Raw genomic sequence first — 15,043 nt, forward strand, 5'->3', positions numbered from 1 at the left:
ACTGGTCAGATTGTTATTCTATTAATTTTTCACAGCCACCAATACTATTCCATAATAAGAATGTTACAAGTAGGCCTATCTGGTCCTTTATCATTATAACCATGTTAGTGACAAATTCTATGGTAGATAGTGCCCTTGAGCCGAGCTTAGAATAATCCAAACAGTCGGACCTGGTTTCGATCGGTTTCACATCGCAAAATCCCTAATTTTGTTCTTTTGTTGACATGCTCACATATTTTCCAGATTTATGTAAAGAACGAAGATGGGCTATATTGTGTGTAGCGCAGAAAAAAAAAGCGCCAGGGTATGTATGTATGTAATTAGCTGTTCTCCATGACTGCTTCTTGAGGTTACTTTGACATTCTTTCATAGTGTTTCAGCGTCGCAAACCAACTGTGCCTGTCTATCGTGCTCTACTTCACATCCGATCATGTGAAAAGGGGGAGGGGGTCTAGACACGGCAGTAGTACGTAGCACCATTGTAGTACAGGCTACAGCTAATAGTAGGCCCTAAATGGGTATATTACCGTTATATGAACCCAGTCTGGGATTACCACAAAAAGATAGATTTTGCCCTAAAATTACTCGAGCATAATGGGCATCTGGGGCTGTATACATTTAACGGTCTTCCCTTTTTATTCCGCGGGGCTTCTTACTATCGCTGCATGTCGGAATTTTGTTACCGACATCCTTTCTTCATCAAAACGAGATAACTCTTGCGTCAAAGACGGTCCCCCCCCCCCTTCCCCTGGCTCTCGAATTATTCGTTGGACAAACAAATCGGACCATTTTTCTAGCGAAACCCGTCAAATTAAGATTTCCAGGCTAAGTATAGAGAGACCCCCTGAACAAACACTTAGGATTTACTGTGAAATTTCTCAAAGGCTCCGGGAGACAGGCCCAGCAACTCCAGTCTTTATGTTGGTTAGTGCGCGTTCTTTATCGCTCCTCTTTTGTCTTTTTCGTCTGTTCAGTCAAGAGGCTTGGTTGAGTTGCTAAATTTGAAGTGGTGGCATGTTTGCCTCCAGTCCGTGCGTGCATGTATGAGTGTGTGTGTCTGTGTTTGTGTGTGTATGTGTGTGTGAGTGCATGTATGTGTGTGTGTCTGTGTGCCAATGTGGCAGCGGAGATAGGAGATAGGTGTACAAGTGTATCCAGCGTATTTGTAGAAAACAGTAAGTTCCCCTCAGTCATTCGGAGAGGAAAATGCGAGTGCCGTATGTCGTCTCAGTTATAGAAAAAAATAGAAGAAATGAAAGAAGCATCTCGCGTGGGCAAAGAGGTCACACATATGGGCAAACTATAGCGTCCTCCTTTGTGTATCAGGCATGCCCCTTTTCTATTTGTATCGCAGCAACCCCCACCCCACCCCACTCTTACAACCCCCCCCCCCCACCCCCCGAAAAAGAAAAGAACAGAAATGAGTACTTGAGGAATACAGGTACTTGAAGTTTCTCTTGAGCTCCCCTCTTCGGCGTTTTTTATATTTATTAAATGGAAAGTCCTGTTGTGCAGTTTGAGACGGGGTGAGTTTAGATGATATGGATCCCAGGGGGAAATGATCCAGTTTCGTCGGTCGCGTTGCATGCGAGTCTAGCTCGTGTATCGTTCAGTGGCACCCCGGTTCCCTAGGCTGGGCAAAGTCAGAAGTTTCCTGCCATCACTTTGCAGCATTTGTTGCGTGATCGTGAGGTACACAGGGAGTTCTTTCGTTACCTCTGACAATGCCCGAGATCGTGTTGGTATTCTCTCTCTCGCCTGCCATATGTCACAACCGGCTGTCAGTGATGCATTTAAAAATCAATCAAATTTTTGTCTTTGTTTTCGTTTTTTTTACTTGTTCTGTTCTGTACACTTCCTTTCAAAACCTTGTACAACGTCCTACAAGTACTGGTAACTGTTTACAACCACGTGTGATTTATGAAGCCTAGGGGTACGTGATGTCGGCTTCAAGTCCACATCGATTTACTTGCTGTGAAAGAGAGAATGATATTAGTCTGTAGTCGTATCTTGTAAATTCAGTAATGGGAACGAAGTAGAATGACAGTCGTAAAGGTCTGTTTCTTGACTTAGTAGACATCGCGAATTAGGTATATCGAGCTGGAGACCCGAGAGGTCAAGGAAAAGGACCCTAGGTTCGAAGTAGGGTGGGGAAGGGGAATCACATCTCGTAAATGAATCCAAGGAATAGCTATGTGAGGATCATGGAGCGTTTTATAGCTCCATGGTCGGAAATGTATTTTTTCTCTCTTTTCTCCGGGGGGGGGGGGGGGAGGGGAGGGGAGGGGGTTGTGAGTTGTGCCTGCTTTACCTTGATAGTGCTTGGAGTTGGACTCCTTACAACCAGGGAGGTGACAGACTTCCTAGGTGGTGGTGGTGGTAGTAGTACCAGTAGTAATACAATAGTAGTAGCAGTATAGTAGATGTATAACATGACTGTAAATTTCTGAGTCAAATCGTACGTCAGTTTACCCAGGTTATCTCCATAATTGAGCACAGTGTAGTAGGTGTAGCAGCAGCAGCAGCAGTAGTATAGTAGGCCCCTTGTTCGAGCCCCCTGAGTTTCGAATTTCCTTCAACTTTCGTTTTATACCGGAAATAAATCGTGTTAGAATTAAGCCCAAATTGCCTCTTAAATTGATTGAATAAACGTATCGCATAGGCATGATATAGGTAGGCCTTCTTATTTAATACACGCCGCAACTATGAGAGTATTGTTGAAATCATTCACCACCTTCTTCTTGTTTGCAGGAGTGTGTTAAAAACTTAAATGACTTAGCAGTGAGACGTTGTCAAAGACCACTAGTTTATGTCTGTGACTCACGTGAGTCTTCATGTATGCTCGGTGAATATCTTTCAGGAATCATGCAACCTTCCCAATCACAATGAACAAATGAAGAAGAAGAAAAAAGACAGGCTTACGTGATATAAACTAGAGCACGATCATGACTATGGTTAGGAAATGCCAGCCACCAACGTGAGCAACCTAGGATGACTTCATAATATTTTCCTGTTTGTAGTCGAATCGGTATGTAATATATTGGCTAGAAAACCTTTTTTAACCCAAAATAATAATCCAATGCAACAAAACTGTATCGAAAGTTGTAGGGACGTCTGTCAAACGTAGAAGTTCTTTCAAGGTGGTTATCGAGTTACATTTCTAAATGACCTTTGACATCATGACGGTATTAAGGTCATTTCCATTATAGGGGAATGACATCCCGACTCATTAGCTCACTTTTTTCTTTTCTTTTTTTTTTTGTGTCCAGACATCATCTAATTACAGCATCGTAAAGTAGCAGAGTGTGTTAAGAGAAAAATAGAGAGAGGGGAAAAAAGTTTTACTCTACTGTACAAGGTTACGAGTTCATGGGATGAGATATCAGTAGAAGTGATAAGATATCGCCGGGCGAAAAGTCGAAAAGGTCGCAGGGAGAAAAGTGTCAGTCAGGGTGCTGAGAGATGTCCCTGGAACGCAAACCAAGTCTGTCTTCGAGTTGGGTTGGTTCGTGATGAGAAGAGTTATGCAGTTTTTGTGTGCAGGGAGAGGTGCTGGCACCGTCCCTGGGTTGAATCAGGGAGGTGGGAATCCACCTTGTTGGTTTCACAGGTAGGCAATGGAGACTCCTACCGTCTACCTATTTCGCTTCTGTAGTGTTATGATCTTATTGAACTTACTGAAGCGCCGCACACCCATCTTGGTAGTGTACCAGGTAGAATGTATAGCAAGGGTGAGGGGGCTATTCACCCTTAGTAACCCAGAAATATTCAAACTGTAGCTCTGTTGAAGTTGCATATACTGCTGAAGGAGGGAGATTATTCCAACCTTGGATGACCCTCTGGCTGAACGAGTACTTCCTGACGTCGACTCTCACATAATAAATTATGTTGTTTCTGAATTTTGTGTTGATGTCCTCTTGTGCTCTGGTGTGTAGCAAGTTGAAAGATTTCTGTCTGGTTAATTCTGTCTATGTTGTTGAAGATTCTGTAGGTTTGGATTAAGTCTGCTCTTCTGTGTCTATCTTGTAGTGTAGTGAGGTGAAGTTTCTGGAGTCTTTCTTCATATGGAAGGTGATGTCTAATGCTCGGGGTAAGTTTGGTAGTTCTTCTCTGCAGTCCTTCTAGCAATTTGATGTTACCGAAGTGAGTTGTTCGAAGTCGTTCGGAATATTACAGTCTAGAGAGGGCGAGTGGAAATTGCCTGCGGGATAGGAGCACAGAACTTGCATTCGGTGGGTTGGAGATTTCGAAAACCAAGGAATTATATTATTATAATGTATGCCATGCCGGTAGTAATTCCAGCACTTTACACTAAAATTGAGTTCAATATGACGACTTTTGAAGACGCATCGGAGATATTGGGAATTGAAGGAATGAGAAGGAATAGAGTTGATATAAAAGCTGAAGAATTTGACATGACATGTCATGTTGTAGCACAGTCGATGCTCGTGTGTCAAGGAGCTTGGAAGCTATTATGTAACAATAGTTCTTTAGCATTTCATTGGCATCCTACCAATGTCTATATAGGAGGAAGGAAGATACCTCCTTGGTCGAGTCTTTCGACGTTACGTTGGGAACATGCGGTTGACCAACATGAGGTTCCAGCGTGTACAGTCATACCCCTGCACGAGACCACGTACCGACTGACTTCCAGTTCTCCCGAGGGAAACGGAAACACGGACGTGATAATGGTTTGGAATCTCGTCAAAATCGCAGGATTTCTGGCGTTGTTATTGCAGTTCAACCAATGACCCGGCGAACTGAGAGCTCAGGTAGAAGTGCAAGCACTGTGTGTGTATGTATGTTTGTGTTTGAAGCTCCGTGCCGTGTGCGTGAAATATGTTATGTGCATGTATGTGTGTGTGTTGTGTGCATGTTTATGTCCACACCTGTATTGTTGATGAGTCCTTGGTTGAAACACACAGGAGGCACTTTTCTGTCTTCGTGGACACTGGTGGACAAGACAAGATGTATCCTTAACCCAGATGTCATGGCACTGGACTATCTATCATGCTTCCCTCCTTGCTTTGTATTGTCTGGGTTCTTTGGTACTGCATTTGGTAAGATGTTAGCAAGGAAGTGATCACCCGTTTTCTACAGAACATTTCATCATTGAAAACAAACATCGTTTAATGGTAAATGGTTATGACAGTTCATTCCTCCCCCTTTGAGATGTGTTCGTGAACATCATTTGTTGCTTCCCTCTGTCCACATTTCTTGACCATTGCTACATATTAGTAGGTCATCCCATTAATCCGCAAATTTATTCATCATAGCTACCAAGGTATCAAAAGGCTGTTTAATGGCAAAAGAAACACTAAAGCCTTTCATTCGATTTCACATCTACCTGTTTACACAGCCAACCGAGATGACGAACCGGTCACCATCTTCCAATCAGCACCCCTCTCGATGTAAATTACAATGACAACAGCTAACAGTGATGACCAAGGATATGGAAAGCAATAGGGCCTGTATTGAAATTAATATTACAGTTATCCTTACTGTTATTGTCATTATTGTTATTGTAACTATTGGTCAACACAACAACATCATCATCAACAACATCTCCATTATGATGATTTGAGCTGAAAGGGATCTTGCCCACAGGGAAAGGATGTTGTCAGGGTGGGGTCTTTTGCGCGAAGAAAGAGAAAGATAAGATATCTCTGCCACCATTTTTTTTTTCTCGGACGTATAGTCGCAAAAGCTGAATTTCGAATGGTTGAAGACCAGGTTGTGCTAGAACTTTCATACGCACTACAGTGTAAATGGTATGATGAAAACAACCTCAGAACCTCAGCAAGTATGCAGAAGTAAGTTGTTGGACTGTATGGAAACGAGGAGGGGGGGGGGGGTGAAGGGTATAAGCGGGATAGAAATATGCCGGTGGTGTTGCACAAAAATAATAATGATAGTGATAATGTTAGTGAATGTAATCGTGTTGATATAGGTGTGGTGTTCTGTTTCTCATGTAGTAGTAATTCATGAATTCTTCTGCAGAAGTTGATGTCAGAGGCCATTTAGCACATAGGTGAAATGCTGATTGACTGGACCATGGTGTTTTTTATGCGTGGGCATCTTTCATCGAGAAATTCTTGCTTATTTACGAGCAGGTAGGCCATGGGACGGCAAAGACCCGCTTGCTTTCAGCGTAAAAAAGTAGGATTTATTATGACCCCGGGCCCAGATCAAAGGAATGTTGTAATGTCAGCATGATGAGTAATAAGGAACGGTATTGTACCTCTCTTCCGTGCTATTGCATGGTCTGTCAGTAAGTGCGGAATATTTGGCATTGTACACTCGTCCATCCCTGTTCAAAGGTATTTGATTTGTCCTTCGTGTGGTTGACCAGATCTCTCTGCAGTGTTTACTTTCATCTTACCGGTTCGATATCAACGTATATTGCAACAATTGAATGTTGAGTAGCAACAGAATTCGATCCAAAAGAGCATAGATCTATTGATAACTATGAGAAATGGCCTCTCTTCCTTGTAGCCCATATCAACACAAAAGTTCAAGTTATCGTCAACCACTAAATTGACAAACCCAGCCTGAATCTGATGTAGACGTATTGAAGTTGCCATTTTTATGGCATTATGAAGGGAAAAGCGCACAGGTCTGTAACCCTATTACATTTGTACTGTCTTGATTGAAGGGCATGCGTGCACATGTCTATACGTGTGTGCTATACTTTCATGGTAAAACCATGGTGCGGAGGTTACCTTCAGGGAGGTGGGGCTCCCCCGATATCCCTGTTACCTCCTTCCTATACCAATGAGCAAGGAGGTTTGAACCTCCTTGCAATGAGGCACTAGGCTCGCCTAGTAAAGCACCTTAAAGGGATGGTAGGCCTACAGTATTGGTGGAGATGAGAATTGGGCTTTTAACTTTTTGTGAGATACCAAGAAAACACTTACGAAATAGTACAGAGCATACCATATTAAGAGGAATTCAAAGTTTATTTGATGAAAATCGGGTTTGGAATGACTGAAACATCCAAAAACAAAGTAAAACAAAGCGATCGTAATAAAGTGTGGGTCCCACACTTATTAGACTCGCTCTGTTTTGGATATCTCAGCCATTTCAAAACCAGTTTTCATCAAATAAATGTTGAATTCCTCATGGAATAACATGCTCTTTCATACTTCATACGAGGTTTCTCATTATCTCACCAAAAAATGTTAGAAACCTGAAATTAGGCCTCAACCAAAACTACACGATCCCTTTAAGTGTGGAAGTGGAAGGGTTAATATGATGCCGAGGCGACTGGCACACGGCGTCAACGAATAAAATGAAAAAAAAAAATCTCTCGGGTTTTTGTATGACCTCATCACGGCCTTGAATTGAATCGTAACACAATCCTTATGTATTCTACTAGCATTCTGTTCACCTCCTCTGCCAGCAAATATATGCATAAATTCACACAAAAAGAACGTAGCAGACAACATTGCCAAGCACTCTGCAATTCCATCAACAAACTGAGGACCCAGGCGAGACCAAGGAGGTATGACGCTCTCATACCTCCTTGGCGAGACTAAATTCTCGCGTCCTTCTGTATGTCTTCGGGGTTCTTATGTGAGCTGTTCGCCGTCCATATCTGTCACTGCTATTGGCAACCTGTACGTATATACCATTTCAATGGCATTTCGAGATGGCGTTCTTGAGGGGTTAGAGGGGGAGGAGGTGGTCGCTGTACAGATTATGTCTACAAATATCTGTCTTTTCTGTGGTGTTTGTGGGACCGTCGCAACGTGCAAGACATACCTGACATGTTCTTGGAAACATGGTCACGTGATGAACAGAACGAAGCAAGCAAGATGCAGGCTTTATGTTATACAAGACAAGAATCGGAAACGCGCTTTGCGATTTGTTTGTTTGTTGTTGTTGTTGTTTTTTGTCTCTTTCTTTGATAGTACTATAGTACTCGTTGTAGTGTTGCTTCAGGGCTTCATTAGGTCGATCCGTATCAATATTTTTCTAGAGACAGCATACTTTCAAGACCCCAAAGTTTCGCGGTGATATGAACAGCCTATAGTATCTCATCCAAGATATTAATTGATTGGAAACTGAACCCTTCCGGAGACGCACTTTTTTCTTTGATTTGTAATGAAAATTTGTGAAAATAATAAACACTTGCCTTTTAATTTGCAAATTATATTTTGTGAACCTGCACATTGATTTGCATCAATCTGAACGCTATCCTCAGCACACGCCTTCTAGTTTTATCTGCTCCTGAAATATTCAGTAACGCGGAATGGACAAGCAGAAACAAAATGTCTATGGTTATAACCACAATTAGGTCCTATTTTTGAGAGTGTCGATTATTTTTGTTGAAAAGCGCCAACACTGGTAGGCCTATAATGTTGGTCTATTATGGTCGTGTTTTTTTTTTATATTCCTAAAGAATTGGTAAAAAAAAAACACACCGTTGAACGAATGGTGGAAATGCTTTTCATGACATCTCTTTTACCCGTACCCTATGGCTTCCCCTTAACAGTTCTCATGACATTTCAATATTGCTGCGTTGTTTTCTGTAACCTCAGTACTCAGAATAGAAGTTTAGGTAGAAAAGTAGGAGTTGATGGAATCAAACACAAAATGAAGAACTCTCCACACATGTTTCGAAAATTACCAGACATACTATCAGCGCATGTTTCCCTTTAATTGGGTCACGATGTAAAACCTCATGATGGTTGGTTTTGTTATATCATAGCATGCTCTTGTCTGCGAAACAACGAAGCTTGTTATTGGCATGGTTTCACTGTTTTGTTTTGTAGTATTACACCCACCGTCTACATGTGTGCCTGTTCCAATTAAGCGGTCCCCCTTCTCAGCCGTCGAATCACTCTGTAGCATGTACGTGCAGATCCTTGATAAGACGTCATTCATTAGGCGCAAAAATAGAACCTACACTTCCACCCCCAACGTCGAAATCACGTCAAGTTCATAAGTTTGTCTTGACGTGACACAGTTAAGCGCGCCTACGGCGTCTGATTATACGAACCCAAAACATTCTCTTGCGAGATGCTTCGCCCACTTATACTCCCGTTATATCAAGTGTGTGGAGATAGATGAAATTACTTTATCAATCAGGGATTTATAATATCAAATTACTTAATAAATTGAAGATTTTCCCCTCCGTATAATGTCAGTGCAGAGACTGAGCCAATATTTCACAAGTCATCCTCTCATTCTGTCTAGCCCGTGCGGAGATTCCCACAGATGTCGCTATACAGAAGGGCGCACCCCACGTTCCTGAGAGGAAAAGGTGCACATCCGCACACTTAATTGTGTTTGGATTTGCATCGGGAAACATGAATGTGCGTGACTCTCAAATGCCTCCACACGACCCGATATTCAGCTTTACAAAATATCATGCAGGCGACGTGATTATATATAGCGCAATTCTACACCGTATTCAAGTTGACCTAAAAACATAAAGAGTAAACTCAGACGAACAGAATGGTGACAGTTTCATCGAAATAAGCCGTAAAATAAGAAAGTTATGGGATTTAAGAGTTTCACATGTTTCCAACGAATATATGATATTGTTCACAAACAAAGAAGCAAATTAGTCAAGTGATAACATCATCATCTCACAACTCTTTAATCGGTGTACACACACGAATATTACGAAAACATGCTTTGGTCGATTTATTTATAGAAAATACAGTTACATAACCTGCAGCTTCCCCTTAAAAGTCATTGTCGTTGTTAGTATGTTATTCAAGGGTTACAATAACGTTGTTTTTGTTGAAGTTGTTTTTGTTTATAGATGTTTACCTACAATCGGGAGACGATTAAAGGTCCAGTTTACCTTTGGGAGCAGTGATTTCAAAAATGTTCAAGATATCACATTTGATGCATATGTGTAGGTCTGTTGTATCATAAAACGTCCTACCATATGAAATATTTGCAATAAAACCTAAAATGTAAGGAAATATCAGGGTTTTTCTCAATAAACCGTAACTGTATACGGTTTAGTCTGGAAACATTTTTATTATAACTATTGTTCACATTTCGTGTATTTAACAACACTTAACATCGATTATACGGATTCAAATTTTGACAGTGGTTGTTTCTATCCCTAACTCACATTTTAGAACTATTTTAAAGCACTAATGCTTTCATCTGCAAATGGTAAATTATGCCTTTAAGCTGCGGGAGCTCAGCAACTCCTCAAGTTCTTGAAAATAAGGTCACTTTTTATTCCTACTGTCATGCACTTCACACATTCCTCGTGAATGTGTGTAGTGTGTAATCTGCAGCAAGTTCTAAAAACTCCTTTCCCTTTTACGCCTCTCAAAAGTGAAAAGTTCTCTTCTATCGACGTCACAACCACGTGACCTATGTGAGGTTACCGTAGGACGAAAAGTCAGATCATATACTGTAATTGGCCATTAATCTAACAGTAACGTAACCTACTAAACCTCTCTTATTGGTTTATTTTACTTTTCCGCTCTATATACGTCGAAACAGCTCTTCTCTTGAGACACTTCGTTTGAGGCTAAAGTCTTCCTTTAAACAGTTTCACGTGAAACGTGATCCTCACATGGAGCTTTATGACCTATTTAACGTCCTACCTCTCAACCCCAAGCTCGACCTTCATTCTCAAATGTACACGTTTAACAGGATCAGTTGGATCGGACATGTGGAAACATTTTGCAGTTGCCAATAAAATGTTATTTCTTGGGGAGAAATGTGAGAATTCTCTCAGCGGAGGAAATGCTAAAGGAGAGATAGGAGTGTGCACAAGGTTGCATTGGCACGTGCAGTGTCTGGGAGCTCATTGAGGATAGAAAGAAGGAGAGAGCGAAGGGATCCTCGGGAAGATGAGTAGGAGATGGAGAGTGTCCTTGCTGGTGTCTGCTGTAAAGAAATAATTGGAGATATAGACATGAAATAAGACGGAGCCGTTGAAAGAGACTTTGCACAGTTGAATCATGGAGCTACCGTAGCTCCATGGTTGAATTAGACATTTTGTGAAGCTAACAGGGAAGTTACGACCCCCCCCCCCCCCATATCCGTTTCCTTGACTAGCCGAGACTTCTTCAAAAGTTTAATAACTCAGTGTCGGCGTAAATTACTGATATTGTTGTTGTCCCTTTGCATCCAGCGAGGGCTACTCTCGGGGTGTTAATTGCTCGCATGTATCCTGATGTACTTGGCGATATTAGCTTGTTCGGTTTTGTTGACCTATAATCAACCGACATCTTTCATCTTGATAAGGCACCCGCACACCCCTAATCCAGGTCCGCGCGAGGCCAGGCAAGCCATGATTCACGATCTCGCTGAAAGAGACAGAAACGCTGCACCTTTACGGGCACATGTTGGGGGAAAATGAGTATGAAAAGATATTTGATAAAGGTATGATGAAGGTCTCTCTAATCTTCGTAACCGAGAATTTCTACCTGGCGACAATGACAAGTGGCGGAGTTCAATCATGAGAAAGGGGTCGCGGCTGTTTCTCCAAATATTCGAAGCGGGGGCGGGGGTGGAGGAAAATCGTCTGTACTGCGAATTCTATAGGCTTTGATGCCTAACGCAATTGAGCGTGAGATAACAACTAAAGAAGTTCATGCTGCCTATGTTGCTCAACGGAGAGCCACCACTTTACCCCAGACTCTCCACCCCCCCCCCACACTCACACACACATAAGTATACATTCAATCTCTAAGGGGTAAATGATATATATAGGCCTAACCAATGAAGGAAATGATCACTGACATTTAGGAGTGTCTTGAATTTGTCAACACTGTAATTTTACTTTCTCTCATGTAGATTATCTCTCCCTATATCACCGATCCTCCCCTCATAAAATTGCTCTTAATATACTCGACAATGCTAAAAATAATCCAATAATCACCTATTAGTAGGCAATCAGATGAAAACATGTGATGAAAGCTGCAGTTTCAGAGGACATTATGAATAATTGTTATATTAAAATTAATGCCAGTTTCCTGTAGATTTAATCACCAAACCTGTAGGCCTATGTCTATAGAATAGTTCTGTCAAGCATCTTGATGATGGGGAGGAGATGTCACAGATGAATTGTGAACTTTTGTCTATTATGGTTGCTTTATATCTTTATTAGAGAATCTAAATAGGAACAAGGGATTTAAAAATGTTCTATAGATTGATTGCAAGAAACCTGTTTACACGATTTGCATGATTGTTTGGTAATGGTATTATCTCTAGGAATCCGCGACAGACACCTGCGCAAGTAGGAGCCTATACTTTAACGAGTATATCGATCACTTTTCTGTTCGCTTTTCCGGATGTATATCAGTGCCAACAGACACAGATAATCTTGCAGGGATTCCGGAATTGTCCCTTTCGATTCGAATACGCATCAGATCTTTCAGAAATCAACTCTCCAGTCGACAACTATCCACTATTAAACCAGGGACCTATGATCACTGTAAGTTGTTCGCGAAATCCTTCCAACGAACCTGAAGTTGCGAATTGTCTCACGATTCCGTGCAGCCTAGTCATCTAATGCCACCAGTCAAAGCTAATTTTTCTTGGGACCAGTTGACGACCAGACAATTTCCAAGTACTATTCTCATGCTCATCACTATCAATCAGTAGCAGCAACAACATCCTCCTCTCTTTGCCCCCCCCCTTTTTTTTTTTTTGCTCCTCCCTTCGTCCCTCCCCTTTCCCATCTTCTTCTTTCTCCGAGTTTGCATTATGTAAAAGTGATTGCAATACAATAAGAAACTGTTGTGCTACATTCGAAATTTTGCTGTGAAGATGCGCAAACTTCATGGTGATTTGAACATTTTTCTTCAAAATAGTCCTTGAGTCGCTTAACAGTCTCAATATTTCAGGCATCTGTACTGCAGTGTAACTACGTAGATGATGTCAGAGGTATGTGAATGACATGTAATGATCCCGAGAGGATTTACGAGCTCAGAATTATGGCTTTGAATTGAGTTGAGTTGAGTTGAGTTGAGCCGAGTTGAGTTAAGCTGAATTATTGAGTTAAGCTGAGTTGAGTTGAGTTGAATTGAATTAAATTGAATTGAGTAGAGGTGAGCTGAGTTGATTTGATTTGATTCGATTTTGGTGGATTGATTTTCATTTTGTCTTTCTCGACATCTAGAGTACGCGGAACTTTTATCTTTACATTGTGAACGAGGAACATCATCGTATTCTCCTCATCATCACGCAGCCCAAACAAAACATAACAATTTTGCGCAATACGGCTAACCCAGTGAGGTATCACATACCTCCTTAGCTATCAGTAGAAGTTGAAACTGAGTTCTTGTTGGTCCGCGCAGCCACCTCGTCTCTCTTCGTCTGCTAACATGAGACATCGAATCTTAAAAGGTCAGACGGAACGAAGAGTTGATAGATTTAAAAAAGAAAAGAATAACAGTGATCCAACTGTATAACCTTCAAAGGAAATCAATATCTCTTTGCAATGCGATTCAAAGATCCAGGACAAATGTGTGTGTGTGTGTGGTTTTTTTTTTAAAGTAAAAACGGAGCACGTGCCACACTTTCACGCGACCTGCCAGTGACCATGATATCAGTTGGCCACGTGAGTAAACTGTAGTTACGGCCTCACTCTACTTCCATTTTCCAACCACATGAAATGAAAGACATCAAGAAAGCATCCAAATGGGATATTAGAATTTATCACCTCGACTTTTCGTAATCATTTTCGCGAATATTAACTGTGATGAGAAATCAGGAAAGTGTGCCATTAAAGATAAAGACAGCAGAACCTTCAAACGTAGGTGGTCCTCAGACAATTTCAGTCAGGTGGGGGGATCCTTGACCAGAAAAGTTGCCCCATCGGCTTGATAATTAATTTACCGCCCGATACCAAAAATTATTGACCACAAACATATTCATCGCCAAAAAAAAATAGTGAACTATTTTGGATCTTCCATTTGGCACATCGTGCTTCCTCCTCTTAATTTTCAATGACATTTTTTTTCTTTTTTTTTTTAAATGAGATTGAGTTGAAATTACAGCTCGGTTTGGCAATGAGTAACTTCATATCATTCTCACCTTGCGAAGGTCCAATCCAATTTAGGCCAGTGTTCAAAACCAACTTCTGCACTTGCATGCCGCCTATGTCATTCTTATCGTCAATCGGAACACATACGCTGTTTTGGACTCTTATAAAGGACAACTTGAATGCGCTTAATGCGTTTTCCAGTGGCTCCATTTTGTAATAATGATAATGATGATAATGATGATGATGGTGATGATGATGATGATGATGATGATGATGATGATGATGATGATAATAATAATAATAATAATCGTGATAATAATGATAATAATAATGGTAATAATTATAATACATTTATATCGCGCATTTTCCATAAACGTACATGGTCAAATGCGCTTTACCATTGAATTATTAATAGTAATGAAACAAGTGAATTTTTAGATTTTTTTTTCTTATTTTGATAATGAAGATATATTGTTAGCTGGTGAGAGTTTGGGGTACAGTTTGGGAGTAGCATATTACGTAACACACTCATAGTTTGGCGATGAGTGAGAGGACTACTAGTAGGACCCTATATTTTACAACATGATGTATCATTTGAAAAGAAATTCAACTCTACTTTTCTTTTTTTTCCTTTTTTTTTTTTGGGTGCTTCTGAGATAGTTTGCAAATCAATTTAATTCACCTTTCTCTCCCTTTCCTCTAAGTAATTGAACAAGTGAACTTTGAATAATTATGTTTACAAGAGAAGTGTTGACAAAATAATTGATAGACCAATGTTAAAGTATATCAATACCGATTTTCAGAAGTCCCAAGTATAAATTCATCATGTGTTGAAACGCTTCCCCACCCCCGTGAACACGTCCTTCAATCGGATTTGTGTATACACGAGTATGACTCATGGTCCGCATGTGGATCTCCTGCAGTCCTGGTCACAGCTAGCAATATGACGTTTTTGTCATACCATGGACCTACATGTTGTAGGTCCATGGTCATACTCAATAGAGATATGCGAAGACAGTGAAGAGAGAAAGACAGACGGACAGACAAACACTGACAGACAGAAAGCGA

At 40.9% G+C, this 15,043-nt stretch overlaps 1 protein-coding gene across 1 annotated transcript in view; it reads left to right on the forward strand.

The window, feature by feature from the left end:
- The window catches only part of LOC140231274 (fibrillin-3-like), a 135,465-nt gene that overhangs the window by 2,255 nt on the left and 118,167 nt on the right, over window positions 1-15,043 (forward strand). The gene's annotated exons all lie outside the window — the stretch shown is intronic.

The sequence above is a fragment of the Diadema setosum genome, chromosome 7 (genome assembly GCF_964275005.1).
Source record: "Diadema setosum chromosome 7, eeDiaSeto1, whole genome shotgun sequence".
NCBI lineage: Eukaryota > Metazoa > Echinodermata > Echinoidea > Diadematoida > Diadematidae > Diadema > Diadema setosum.